Source organism: Rhinoderma darwinii, chromosome 10 (genome assembly GCF_050947455.1).
Source record: "Rhinoderma darwinii isolate aRhiDar2 chromosome 10, aRhiDar2.hap1, whole genome shotgun sequence".
In the NCBI taxonomy this organism is placed as follows: Eukaryota; Metazoa; Chordata; class Amphibia; order Anura; family Rhinodermatidae; genus Rhinoderma; species Rhinoderma darwinii.
In genome coordinates, this window is record NC_134696.1 from 105,943,285 (window position 1) to 105,955,788 (window position 12,504).

Below are 12,504 nucleotides of genomic sequence, written 5' to 3' on the forward strand. Positions count from 1 at the left end.
ATAACTACTATAATACTGCCCCCTATATGCAAGAATATATCTACTATAATACTGCCCCCTATATACAAGAATATAACTACTATAATACTGCTCCCTATATACAAGAATATAACTACTATAATACTGCCTCCTAAATACAAGAATATAACTACTATAATACTGCCCCCTATATACAAGAATATAACTACTATAATACTTCTCCCCTATATACAAGAATATAACTTCTATAATAGTGCCCTATATACAAGAATATAACTACTATAATACTGCTCCTATATACAAGAATATAACTACTATAATACTGCTCCTATATACAAGAATATAACTACTATAATACTGCTCCTATATACAAGAATATAACTACTATAATACTGCCCCTATATACAAGAATATAACTACTATAATACTGCCCCTATATACAAGAATATAACTACTATAATACTGCCCCCTATATACAAGTATATAACTACTATAATACTGCTCCTATATACAAGAATATAACTACTATAATACTGCCCCTATATACAAGAATATAACTACTATAATACTGCTCCTATATACAAGAATATAACTACTATAATACTGCTCCTATATACAAGAATATATCTACTATAATACTGCCCCTATATACAAGAATATAACTACTATAATACTGCCCCCTATATACAAGAATATAACTACTATAATACTGCTCCCTATATACAAGAATATAACTACTATAATACTGCTCCTATATACAAGAATATAACTACTATAATACTGCCCCCTATATACAAGAATATAACTACTATAATACTGCCCCCTATATACAAGAATATAACTACTATAATACTGCCCCCTATATACAAGAATATAACTACTATAATACTGCCCCCTATATACAAGAATATAACTACTATAATACTGCCCCCTATATACAAGAATATAACTACTATAATACTGCCCCCTATATACAAGAATATAACTACTATAATACTGCCCCTATATACAAGAATATAACTACTATAATACTGCTCCTATATACAAGAATATAACTACTATAATACTGCCCCCTATATACAAGAATATAACTACTATAATACTGCTCCCTATATACAAGAATATAACTTCTATAATACTGCTCCTATATACAAGAATATAACTACTATAATACTGCCCGCTATATACAAGAATATAACTACTATAATACTACCCCCTATATACAAGAATATAACTACTATAATACTGCCCCCTATATACAAGAATATAACTACTATAATACTACCCCCTATATACAAGAATATAACTACTATAATACTGCTCCTATATACAAGAATATAACTACTATAATACTGCCCCCTATATACAAGAATATAACTACTATAATACTACCCCCTATATACAAGAATATAACTACTATAATACTACCCCTATATACAAGAATATAACTACTATAATACTGCCCCCTATATACAAGAATATAACTACTATAATACTGCCCCCTATATATACAAGAATATAACTACTATAATACTGCCCCCTATATACAAGAATATAACTACTATAATACTGCCCCCTATATACAAGAATATAACTACTATAATACTGCTCCTATATACAAGAATATAACTACTATAATACTGGCCCCTATATACAAGAATATAACTACTATAATACTACCCCTATATACAAGAATATAACTACTATAATACTACCCCTATATACAAGAATATAACTACTATAATACTGCCCCTATATACAAGAATATAACTACTATAATACTGCTCCTATATACAAGAATATAACTACTATAATACTGCCCCCTGTATGCAAGAATATAACTACTATAATACTGCTCCTATATACAAGAATATAACTACTATAATACTGCCCCCTATATACAAGAATATAACTACTATAATACTGCCCCCTATATATACAAGAATATAACTACTATAATACTGCCCCCTATATACAAGAATATAACTACTATAATACTGCCCCCTATATACAAGAATATAACTACTATAATACTGCCTCCTATATACAAGAATATAACTACTATAATACTGCTCCTATATACAAGAATATAACTACTATAATACTGCCCCTATATACAAGAATATAACTACTATAATACTGCTCCTATATACAAGAATATAACTACTATAATACTGCCCCCTATATACAAGAATATAACTACTATAATACTGCCCCCTATATACAAGAATATAACTACTATAATACTGCCTCCTATATACAAGAATATAACTACTATAATACTGCTCCTATATACAAGAATATAACTACTATAATACTGCCCCTATATACAAGAATATAACTACTATAATACACTCCTATATACAAGAATATAACTACTATAATACTGCCTCCTATATACAAGAATATAACTACTATAATACTGCCCCCTATATACAAGAATATAACTACTATAATACTGCCCCCTATATACAAGAATATAACTACTATAATACTGCCCCCTATATACAAGAATATAACTACTATAATACTGCTCCCTATATACAAGAATATAACTACTATAATACTGCCTCCTAAATACAAGAATATAACTACTATAATACTGCCCCCTATATACAAGAATATAACTACTATAATACTTCTCCCCTATATACAAGAATATAACTTCTATAATAGTGCCCTATATACAAGAATATAACTACTATAATACTGCTCCTATATACAAGAATATAACTACTATAATACTGCTCCTATATACAAGAATATAACTACTATAATACTGCTCCTATATACAAGAATATAACTACTATAATACTGCCCCTATATACAAGAATATAACTACTATAATACTGCCCCTATATACAAGAATATAACTACTATAATACTGCCCCCTATATACAAGTATATAACTACTATAATACTGCTCCTATATACAAGAATATAACTACTATAATACTGCCCCTATATACAAGAATATAACTACTATAATACTGCTCCTATATACAAGAATATAACTACTATAATACTGCTCCTATATACAAGAATATATCTACTATAATACTGCCCCTATATACAAGAATATAACTACTATAATACTGCCCCCTATATACAAGAATATAACTACTATAATACTGCTCCCTATATACAAGAATATAACTACTATAATACTGCTCCTATATACAAGAATATAACTACTATAATACTGCCCCCTATATACAAGAATATAACTACTATAATACTGCCCCCTATATACAAGAATATAACTACTATAATACTGCCCCTATATACAAGAATATAACTACTATAATACTGCCCCCTATATACAAGAATATAACTACTATAATACTGCCCCCTATATACAAGAATATAACTACTATAATACTGCCCCCTATATACAAGAATATAACTACTATAATACTGCCCCTATATACAAGAATATAACTACTATAATACTGCTCCTATATACAAGAATATAACTACTATAATACTGCCCCCTATATACAAGAATATAACTACTATAATACTGCTCCCTATATACAAGAATATAACTTCTATAATACTGCTCCTATATACAAGAATATAACTACTATAATACTGCCCGCTATATACAAGAATATAACTACTATAATACTACCCCCTATATACAAGAATATAACTACTATAATACTGCCCCCTATATACAAGAATATAACTACTATAATACTACCCCCTATATACAAGAATATAACTACTATAATACTGCTCCTATATACAAGAATATAACTACTATAAGGGCATGACCACACATGGCGGAATTCCTCCGCAACTGTCCGCATCAATGCCGCACAGAATCTGCGTTGCAGATTCTGCAGCGGATCTGCACAAAATGTGCAGAAAATTGATGCGGACTGGCCGCTGCGGACTGCAGGAAAAGTGCTTCCCTTCTCCCTATTCAGTGCAGGATAGAGAGAAGGGACAGCACTTTCCCTAGTGAAAGTCAAAGAATTTCATACTTACCGCCCGTTGTCTTGGTGACGCGTCCCTCTTTCGGCATCCGGCCCGACCTCCCTGGATGACGCTCCAGTCCATGTGACCGCTGCAGCCTGTGCTTGGCCTGTGATTGGCTGCAGCCGTCACTTACACTGAAACGTCATCCTGGGAGGCCGGACTGGAGACAGACGCAGGGAGTTCTCGGTAAGTATGAACTTATATTTTTTTTTACAGATACATGTATATTGAGATCGGTAGTCACTGTCCCGGGTGCAGAAACAGTTACTGCCGATCGCGTAACTCTTTCAGCACCCTGGACAGTGACTATTTACAGACGTCTCCTAGCAACGCTCCCGTCATTACGGGAGCCCCATTGACTTCCTCAGTCTGGCTGTAGACCTAGAAATACATAGGTCCAGCCAGAATGAAGAAATGTCATGGTAGTAAAAACAATACGCTCCGCAGCACACATAAGATCTGCGGACTTCATTGCGGAATTTTGACTCTCCATTGAAGTCAATGGAGAAATTCCGCCATGAGTCCGCAACCAGTCCGCCACTGCTCCGCAACAGACAGAGCATGCTGCGGACACCAAATTCCGCTCCGCAGCCTATGCTCCGCAGCGGAATTGTACGCATCGTGTAAACGAACACTGCTAAATTAAAGTGAAAGTCAATGGAGAAACGGCTCCGCTGCGGATTAACGCTGCGGAGTGTCCGCAGCGGAATTTAAGTGAAATTCCGCTATGTGTGAACCCGCCCTAATACTGCTCCCTATACACAAGAATATAACTACTATAATACTGCCCCCTATATACAAGAATATAACTACTATAATACTGCCCCTATATACAAGAATATAACTACTATAATACTGCTCCTATATACAAGAATATAACTACTATAATACTGCTCCTATATACAAGAATATAACTACTATAATACTGCTCCTATATACAAGAATATAACTACTATAATACTGCCCCTATATACAAGAATATAACTACTATAATACTGCTCCTATATACAAGAATATAACTACTATAATACTGCTCCTATATACAAGAATATAACTACTATAATACTGCTCCTATATACAAGAATATAACTACTATAATACTGCCTCTATATACAAGAATATAACTACTATAATACTGCCCGCTATATACAAGAATATAACTACTATAATACTGCCCCCTATATACAAGAATATAACTACTATAATACTACCCCTATATACAGGAATATAACTACTATAATACTGCCCCCTATATACAAGAATATAACTACTATAATACTGCTCCTATATACAAGAATATAACTACTATAATACTACCCCCTATATACAAGAATATAACTACTATATTACTGGCCCCTATATACAAGAATATAACTACTATAATTCTGCACCTATATACAAGAATATAACTACTATAATACTGGCCCCCTATATACAAGAATATACTAATAGTAATAGTAGTATTATAGGAGTTATATTCTTGTATATAGGGGCAGTATTATAGTAGTTATATTGTATATAGGGGCAGTATTATAGTAGTTATATTGTATATAGGAGGCAGTATTATAGTCGTTATATTCTTATATATAGGGGCAGTATTATAGTAGTTATATTCTTGTATATGGGGCAGTATTATAATAGTTATATTCTTGTATATAGGAGATGTATTATAGTAGTTATATTCTTGTATATAGGAGCAGTATTATAGTAGTAATATTCTTGTATATAGGGGCAGTATTATAGTAGTTATATTCTTGTATATAGGGGGCAGTATTATAGTAGTTATATTCTTGTATATACGAGCAGTATTATAGTAGTTATATTCTTGTATATAAGGGGCAGTATTATAGTAGTTGTATTCTTGAATATAGGAGCAGTATTATAGTAGTTATATTCTTGTATATAGGGGTCAGTATTATAGTAGTTATATTCTTGTATATAGAAGCAGTATTATAGTAGTTATATTCTTGTATATAGGAGCAGTATTATAGTAGTTATATTCTTGTATATAGGAGCAGTATTATAGTAGTTATATTCTTGTATATAGGAGCAGTATTATAGTAGTTATATTCTAGTATATAGTAGCAGTATTATAGTAGTTATATTCTTGTATATAGGGGCAGTATTATAGTAGTTATATTCTTGTATATAGGAGCAGTATTATAGTAGTTATATTCTTGTATATATGAGCAGTATTATAGTAGTTATATTCTTGTATATGGGATCAGTATTATAGTAGTTATATTCTTGTATATAGGGGGCAGTATTATAGTAGTTATATTCTTGCATATAGGGGCAGTATTATAGTAGTTATATTCTTGTATATAGGGGCAGTATTATAGTAGTTATATTCTTGTATATAGGGGCAGTATTATAGTACTTATATTCTTGTATATAGGAGCAGTATTATAGTAATTATATTCTTGTATATAGGGGCAGTATTATAGTAGTTATATTCTTGTATATAGGGGCATTATTATAGTACTTATATTCTTGTATATAGGAGCATTATTATAGTAGTTATATTCTTGTATATAGGGGGCAGTATTATAGTAGTTATATTCTTGCATATAGGGGCAGTATTATAGTAGTTATATTCTTGTATATAGGGGCAGTATTATAGTACTTATATTCTTGTATATAGGATCAGTATTATAGTAGTTATATTCTTGTATATAGGGGCAGTATTATAGTAATTATATTCTTGTATATAGGAGCAGTATTATAGTAGTTATATTCTTGTATATAGGAGCAGTATTATAGTAGTTATATTCTTGTATATAGGGTGCAGTATTATAGTAGTTATATTCTTGTATATAGGAAGCAGTATTATAGTAGTTATATTCTGGTATATAGGAGGCAGTATTATAGTAGTTATATTCTTGTATATAGGAGCAGTATTATAGTAGTTATATTCTTGTATATAGGGGCAGTATTATAGTAGTTATATTCTTGTATATAGGGGGCAGTATTAGAGTAGTTATATTCTTGTACATAGGAGCAGTATTATAGTAGTTATATTCCTGTATATAGGGGGCAGTATTATAGTAGTTATGTTCTTGTATATAGGGGCAGTATTATAGTAGTTCTATTCTTGTATATAGGGGCAGTATTATAGTAGTTATGTTCTTGTATATAGGGGCAGTATTATAGTAGTTATATTCTTGTATATAGGGGCAGTATTATAGTAGTTATATTCTTGTATATAGGGGCAGTATTATAGTAGTTATGTTCTTGTATATAGGGGCAGTATTATAGTAGTTATATTCTTGTATATAGGGGCAGTATTATAGTAGTTATATTCTTGTATATAGGGGCAGTATTATAGTAGTTATATTCTTGTATATAGGGGGCAGTATTAGAGTAGTTATATTCTTGTATATAGGGGGCAGTATTAGAGTAGTTATATTCTTGTATATAGGGGCAGTATTATAGTAGTTATATTCTTGTATATAGGGGCAGTATTATAGTAGTTATATTCTTGTATATAGGGGGCAGTATTATAGTAGTTATATTCTTGTATATAGGGGCAGTATTATAGTAGTTATATTCTTGTATATAGGGGACAGTATTATAGTAGTTATATTCTTGTATATAGGGGCAGTATTATAGTAGTTATATTCTTGTATATAGGGGGTAGTATTATAGTAGTTATATTCTTGTATATAGGGGGCAGTATTATAGTAGTTATATTATTGTATATAGGGGGCAGTATTATAGTAGTTATATTCTTGTATATAGGGGGCAGTATTATAGTAGTTATATTCTTGTATATAGAGGGCAGTATTATAGCAGTTATATTCTTGTATATAGGGTGCAGTATTATAGTAGTTATATTCTTGTATAAAGGAGCAGTATTATAGTAGTTATATTCTTGTATAGAGGGGGCAGTATTATAGTAGTTATATTCTTGTATATAGGGGGCAGTATTATAGTAGTTATATTCTTGTATATAGGAGCAGTATTATAGTAGTTATATTCTTGTATATAGGGGGCAGTATTAGAGTAGTTATATTCTTGTATATAGGGACAGTATTATAGTAGTTATATTCTTGTATATAGGGGGCAGTATTAGAGTAGTTATATTCTTGTACATAGCGGGCAGTATTAGTGTAGCTCTCCTCTACAGCTTGCAGTTTGAAGAATTTGTATTTGCTGCATAGTAGATGGAATGCTTATCTGGTAGTTCAGGATCACAGTAATTAGTCTCCTGGACATTGATATATAAAATTCAGTTATAGTGTGGGGGGGGGGGGGCTCTTTTGAATTTTTAACTCTGGTCCTGCTGGTCTCTTAGTAATTTAACTTACAATGTGGTGCTGCGGTCTGCAGCCGTTAGCACCTTGCTTCTTTGAATAACCACACATTGCACTATGCTGATCTCTATCAGCAATGGACCAGGAATTTTAACTTCTATGTAGTCTGTTGATGGTCGTCTATATCAATTAAACCTTATATTTTAATTTTGGTGGTTGGGAAAAAAGGGCTGTTTGCCGGTAGGCACTCTATACATTTTGAATCCTTTGCGCCCACCAACTACTGAGGTCCACCCCTTAGTAATTGCTTGTATTTATGTACTGAGCTTTGTTCTGGTGCTGTATATATGTACTGAGCTTGGTTCTGGTACTTCATATATGTGCTGAGCTTTGTACTGGTGCTGTATATATGTACTGAGCTTGGTTCTGGTGTTGTATATATGTACTGAGCTATTTTTTCCGGTGCTGTATATATGTACTAAGCTTAGTTTTGGTGCTGTATATCTGTATTGAGCCTTGTTCTGGTGCTGTATTTATGTACAGAGCTTTGTTCTGGTGCTGTATATATGTACTGAGTTTTGTTCTGGTGCTGTATATATGTACTGAGCTTTGTTCTGGTGCTGTATATAAGCAATGAGCTTTGTTCTGGTGCTGTATTTATGTACTGAGCTTGGTTATGGTATTGTATATATGTACTGAGCTTGGTTCTGGAGCAGTATATATGTACTGAGCTTTGTTCTGGTATTGTTTATATGTAATGAGCTCGGTTCTGGTGCTCTATTTATGTAGTGAGTGTGGTTCTGGAGCTGTATATATATATACTAAGTTTTGTTCTGGTGATGTATATATGTACTGAGCTTGGTTCTAGTGCTGTATATATGTGCTGAGCTTTGTTCTGGCGCTGTATATATGTATGAGCTTTGTTCTGGTGTTGTATATATGTACTGAGCTTTGTTCTGGTGCTGTATATATGTAATGAGCTTTGTTCTGGTGCTGTATATATATGTACTGAGCTTTGTTCTAGTGCTGTATATATGTACTGAGCTCGGTTCTACTGTTGTACATATGTACTAAGCTTTGTTCTGGTGCTGTATTTATGTAATGAGCTTGATTCTGGTGCTGTATATATGTACTGAGCTTTGTTCTGATGCTGTATATATGTACTGAGCTTTGTTCTGGTGCTGTATTTATGTAATGAGCTGTGTTCTGGTGCTGTATATATGTACTGATCTTGGTTCTGGAGCTGTATATATGTACTGAGCTTGGTTCTGGTGTTGTATATATGTACTGAGCTTGGTTCTGGTGGTATTTATATGTACTGAGTTTTGTTCTGGGGCTGTATATATGTAGTGAGATTAGTTCTGGCGCTGTATTTATGTATGAGCTTTGTTCTGGTGCTGTATATATGTACTGAGCTTGGTTCTGGTACTGTATATATGTACTGAGCTTGGTTCTGGTGGTATTTATATGTACTGAGTTTTGTTCTGGTGCTGTATATATGTACTGATCTTGGTTCTGGTGCTGTATATATGTACTGAGCTTGGTTCTGGAGCTGTATATATGTACTGAGCTTGGTTCTGGAGCTGTATATATGTACTGAGCTTTGTTCTGGTGCTGTATATATGTACTGAGCTTGGTTCTGGAGCTGTATATATGTACTGAGCTTGGTTCTGGAGCTGTATATATGTACTGAGCTTTGTTCTGGTGCTGTATATATGTACTGAGCTTGGTTCTGGAGCTGTATATATGTACTGAGCTTGGTTCTGGTGCTGTATATATGTACTGAGCTTTGTTCTGGTGCTGTATATATGTATGATCTTGGTTCTGGAGCTGTAATTATATAGGATATATTTATTATAACGAAATTGCAGGGCAGATAGAATTGTTTTGAATTCATTGTATATTTACTGGGAACCTCTCTGGTAGTGTTAACCCCTTGACCCACGACCATTCAGTAATACATGACCTGACAATATTTACAAACATTCCCCTGTAGGTTTTTTTCAGATGCATCAAAATCTCTAAAATCATCTTTTAACCCCTTCGGGACGAAGCCATTTTTTGATTTTCGTTTTTCACTCCCCGCATTCCAAGAGCCATAACTTTTTTCCATCTATAGACCAGTGTGAGGGCTTATTTTTTGTGGGGGGAGTTGTAGTTTCTTTTGGTACCATTTATAGTTCCATATAATGTACTGGGAAACTGAAAAAAAATTATTTGCGGGCTGAAGTTGGAAAAAACGCCATTTTTTTGGGGGGTTTCGTTTTATGGCTTTCACCATGCGGTAAAAACAACAACTTACCTTTATTCTGTGGCTCAATACGATGACGATGATACCAAATTTATATCGTTTTTTTATATATTTTACAACTTTTATTGATAACAAACTTTGTATTAAAAAAAAAAATAATGTTTTGTGTCGCCGCATTCTGAGAGCCAGAACTTTTTAATTTTTTGCGGGATGAGCTGTGGATGAGCTGACCAAAAAACAGCGATTTTGGCGTTTTACATTTTTTACGGCGTTCACGTGCGTTTTAAATAACGCTATATTGTAATAGTTCAGACTTTTACGGGCGCAGCGATACCAATTTTGTTTACTTTATATATATACACACACACACATTACTTTAGGGGAAAATGGGAAAAGGTTTTGTTTTTTAAGTTTTAATATTTCTTTTTATTTTTTTCACCACTAAAAAAAATTTTTACACCATTTATTAGTCCCCCTAGGGGACTTGAACCAGCATTACAAGGCTGTCAGCAGATTATAAGTGCCATATCTCCTACATGATGTGATCGGCGCTATAATGTAGATAACAGTGGTTTTTATTTTGAAAAACGATCATTTTTTAGCAAGTTATGAGCAATTTTAGATTTATGCTAATTTGTTTCTTAATGACCAACTGGGCGTGTTTTTACTTTTTATCAACTGGGCGTTTCACAGAAAAGTGTATGACGTTGACCAATCAGTAACCAATCAGCGTCATACACTTCTCCCCATTCATGTCCATTTGTACTCAGCACAGCGTGATCTCGCGAGATCACACTGTGCTGTCACATACACCCATATTAACTTTACCGAGGTGTCTTGGGAGTGAATAGACGTCACCTCTAGCCAGGACGCGATGTCTATTCACACTCCCGACACTTCGGTAAAGTTTCTGTGAATGACAGCACTACGTGATCTCGCGAAATCACGCTGTGTTGAGAGTACTGCTAAAAATGAATGAAAAATAAATTAGAAAAGAGACACGGCGCCACAAATGAGGGTCTGATAAGCTATCAGAAAAGTGGTGGATGCGATGATTACGCTCACCTCGGGTGGTGGACACCTTAAGGTGTCAATAAGGCTTGAAAAGCTGCAGCCAGGTCCACATCACAGTCAAAACAGGTTTGCTGTCAAATTATAGTGCGATTGGAGTTTGAAGAAAAACGGGACCAACGGCGCTGCTTAGATAAAGATAATCCACGAACATTCCAGTGGGTGAAGTAAAATAAAGGATTTATTGTCAACAGGCTACGCGTTTCGATGCCGTACCGGCGTCTTCCTCAGGCTCTGAGGAAGACGCCGGTACGGCGTCGAAACGCGTAGCCTGTTGACAATAAATCCTTTATTTTACTTCACCCACTGGAATGTTCGTGGATTATCTTTATCTAAGCAGCACCGTTGGTCCCGTTTTTCTTCAAACTCCAATCGCACTAAAAATGAATGAAGAGAAGTGTATGAAGCTGATTGGTCACTGATTGGTCACTGATTGGTCAGCGTTATACACTTCTTGTGAAACGGCCAGTTGATAAAAAGTAAAAACACGCCCAGTTGTGTATTAAGAAACTAATTAGCATAAATCTAAAATTGCTCATAATTTGCTCAAAAATGATAGTTTTTCAAAATAAAAGCCACTGTTATCTACATTACAGCGCCGATCACATTATGTAGGAGAGAGGGCACTTATAATCTGGTGACAGCCTCTTTATTACTAGGACCACTGTTATCTACATTACAGCACCGATCACATTATGTAGGAGACAGGGCACTTATAATCTGGTGACAGCCTCTATATTACTAGGACCACTGTTATCTACATTACAGCGCCGATCACATTATGTAGGAGAGAGGGCACTTATAATCTGGTGACAGCCTCTTTATTACTAGGACCACTGTTATCTACATTACAGCACCGATCACATCATGTAGGAGACAGGGCACTTATAATCTGGTGACAGCCTCTATATTACTAGGACCACTGTTATCTACATTCCAGCGCCGATCACATTATGTAGG